Source organism: Procambarus clarkii, chromosome 87, assembly GCF_040958095.1.
Source record: "Procambarus clarkii isolate CNS0578487 chromosome 87, FALCON_Pclarkii_2.0, whole genome shotgun sequence".
NCBI classification, from domain to species: Eukaryota; Metazoa; Arthropoda; class Malacostraca; order Decapoda; family Cambaridae; genus Procambarus; species Procambarus clarkii.
In genome coordinates, this window is record NC_091236.1 from 10,237,603 (window position 1) to 10,241,431 (window position 3,829).

General features: G+C 50.8%; 1 protein-coding gene across 1 annotated transcript in view; it reads left to right on the plus strand.

Annotated features, from left to right (window-relative positions):
* Positions 1-206: 206 nt before the first annotated feature.
* LOC123748218 (uncharacterized) overlaps positions 207-3,829 on the plus strand; it is a 38,468-nt gene continuing 34,845 nt past the window's right edge. The window contains exon 1 of the mRNA XM_069317204.1: positions 207-435. The gene's annotated coding sequence lies outside the window, so the exon portion shown is untranslated. The remainder of the gene's footprint in view (positions 436-3,829) is intronic.

Below are 3,829 nucleotides of genomic sequence, written 5' to 3' on the forward strand. Positions count from 1 at the left end.
GCCACCACCTGGCCCACAGGGACGCCACCACCTGGCCCACAGGGACGCCACCACCGGGCCCACAGGGACGCCACCACCTGGCCACAGGGACGCCACCACCTGGCCCACAGGGACGCCACCACCTGGCCCACAGGGACGCCACCACCTGGCACACAGGGACGCCACCACCTGGCTCACAGGGACGCCACCACCGGGCCCACAGGGACGCCACCACCTGGCCCACAGGGACGCCACCACCTGGCCCACAGGGACGCCGCCACCTGGCCCACAGGGACGCCACCACCTGGCCCACAGGGACGCCACCACCTGGCCCACAGGGACGCCACCACCTGGCCACAGGGACGCCACCACCTGGCTCACAGGGACGCCACCACCTGGCCACAGGGACACCACCACCTATCCCCAACAGGAACCCATTGCTCCTACACACATTAGGTAAGTCAAACAACAGAACAGAACCACTGTATCATACACTACTGTATGCTACAGCATTCTGTAATGCGACATATTACGAGAAATACATTCAAAAAACAAATCAAAATCACTTCAAGACAATTTAGAAACAATGTCAAACGCAAAATAATGCCGTCAAATGTACGGGTTTAAACTTAGATAATGACAATTATATTCCAATACATCACTTGAACAATATTGAAACTGACAGCTCTGAACGAAGCCAAGATTTGGAGATTAAATTTATTAGCATATTAAGGTAAAAAAAAATTAACATTATAAATTACTGAAATCTGACATCTAATATTAATTTTAAGCTTTAGCTTGTCCTTGGTAAAGTCCATTCAGACCTCACAGTTTAATTCTGGTTACAGATGGATAAATCAGGATAAATTGACAAGCCATTATGCCTACATAGCATTGAAAGGAGGATCAGGAAAAAAAATTATTTGACAGGGGATTGAGGGAGGAAGGAAGGGTGCCCAATCACTTATTGGACGGTCGGGGATTGAACGCCGACCTGCGTGAAGCGAGACCGTCGCTCTACTGTTCAGAATGTGCAGCAGTTGTGACCCCCTCCCCAAGCAAACGACCCCTATACCCCAAACGACCCCTATGCCCCCAAACGATCCATATGCCCCCCAAACGACCCCTATACCCTCCAAACGACCCCTATGCCCCCAAACGACCCCTATACCCCCCAAACGACCCCTATGCCCCCAAACGACCCCTATACCCCCCAAACGACCCCTATACCCCCCAAACGACCCCTATACCCCCCAAACGACCCCTATGATCCTGCCCCCCCAGCAGCGCCCTTTGAACACAACCAACCACTATGACCTTGTCAGCACGAATGACCCAAATGACCCTAGTCGACAAACCCACCAATGACGTCACCGTGCGCCACTCTGATTGGGCTTGCAACAGCCAATCAGCGTCATGTTTACAATACCATCCGACGAATCACATCTTGCAAGAGTCACTTCAGGATATTATTGGATACCACTTATAAGATAGTTATCTTAAACCATGTCATTGTAATTTCTTCTCTGTGTAAGACAATTAGAGTCGTAGCCTCTTCATTGTAGCCAGAAATGAGTAATTTACACAGGTCAAAGGTCACAGGTGAGTGACCCCCCTCACGTGTGACCTCTCGGTAGTAAGGCGGGCCCAAGAGCTTGCATCTGACGTGAAATGATCTTGAGAAAATACCCTTGTTGTGATTGGCTGGCACTTACACTCTCAGCCAATCACAGTGTTGCTCTTACACTAGGCCACTAGGTTTATTGGGACACCCCTGGGCCACGCTACAGCAACTGGGCCACACACTGGCCACACTGCAGCAACTGGGCCACACCCCTGGCCACACTGCAGCAGCTGGGCCACACACCCCTGGCCACACTGCAGCAACTGGGCCACACCCCTGGCCACACTGCAGCAACTGGGCCACACCCCTGGCCACACTGCAGCAACTGGGCCACACCCTGGCCACACTGCAGCAACTGGGCCACACACCCCTGGCCACACTGCAGCAGCTGGGCCACACACCCCTGGCCACACTGCAGCAACTAGGCCACACACCCCTGGCCACACTGCAGCAACTGGGCCACACCCCTGGCCACACTGCAGCAACTGGGCCACACCCCTGGCCACACTGCAGCAACTGGGCCACACCCTGGCCACATTACAGATGCAGAACGCTTGCATCGTTGTAGAGAGAAAACGACCCATGGAGACCGATGGATGCGAACCACGACCAGCTTTCTCTCTCTCTCTCTCTCTCTCTCTCTCTCTCTCTCTCTCTCTCTGTCTCTCTCTCTGTCTCTCTCTCTCTCTCTCTCTCTCTCTCTCTCTGTCTCTCTCTCTCTCTCTGTCTCTCTCTCTCTCTCTCTCTCTCTCTCTCTGTCTCTCTCTCTCTCTCTCTGTCTCTCTCTCTCTCTCTGTCTCTCTCTCTCTGTCTCTCTCTCTCTCTCTCTGTCTCTCTGTCTCTCTCTCTCTCTCTCTCTCTCTCTCTCTCTCTCTCTCTCTCTCTCTCTCTCTCTCTCTCTCTGTCTCTCTCTCTCTCTGTCTCTCTCTCTCTCTCTCTCTCTCTCTCTCTCTCTCTCTCTCTGTCTCTCTCTCTCTCTCTCTCTCTGTCTCTCTCTCTCTCTCTCTCTGTCTCTCTCTCTCTCTCTCTCTCTCTCTCTCTCTCTCTCTCTCTCTCTCTCTCTCTCTCTCTCTCTCTCTCTCTCTCTCTCTCTCTCTGTCTCTCTCTCTCTCTCTGTCTCTCTCTCTCTCTCTCTCTCTCTCTGTCTCTCTCTCTCTCTCTCTCTCTGTCTCTCTCTTTCTCTCTCCTTACTGGACCGACCCGTAAGAGGGAAACCTCGAATTCAGAATGTCTCGTGTGATGTTTGTCTAAGTTAGAGTGAGGTGTTTGGACTCGTCCCCTCCCCCCCCCCCCAGCGAGGTAAATTCCACCCTGGCCGCCATGTTTGGGTAAGTTTGGATACTTTGTTTGTCTGGGGAGGTAAACAAACCACCGCAAAGTTTGGCCACGATCTTCGACATTCCTCGCCCTTCGATTTTTTTTTGCGTGATAAGAACTTAATACATTGGCGGAACGCTAACTACCGATATGATAGTTCGTAATTACTAACACGAGTAATTATGACGACCACAAGAGGACGACCACCAGAGGATGACCACCAGAGGACGACCACCAGAGGACGACTACCAGAGGATGACCACCAGAGGACGACCACCAGAGGACGACTACCAGAGGACCACCATCAGAGGACGACCACCAGAGGACGACCAGCAGAGGACGACCACAAGAGGACGACCACAAGAGGACGACCACAAGAGGACGACCACAAGAGGACGACCAGTCTCAATAACCACCGTTATAATTGCCCACAAAACCATTACAATCAGAGCACTACCAGGAAGCTGTCCTCAACACATCGTTCAAGAACCATTACAATCGTTCAGAGATCATTAAAAACACATTTACACAAATAAAACAAACTCAATAAAATATTCCTCCACTGGCAAAAACCCCAATGATAACAAAAATAACAAAATAACATCAATAGCAATGAACAAACCCGTAATATAGCCGTGATGAGGGTTCGAACCTACTCCCTGGGTCATCCCAAGCACACCCTCTAGCCTCGCATATATTCGAACCCACATCACGGCTCCTACGGATATCCTCATCGACTCATCATGCCAATATGATTCTGTGTATTAATAACAACATTATTTATTAATTTTAAAAGACAACACACACCTAATAAACCCAAACAAACCAACTAATCATTACAAAAACAGACACAAACCAGGTTTAAGACAAAATAATACCAAACCTGAGCGGGGTTTAAACACCACAACA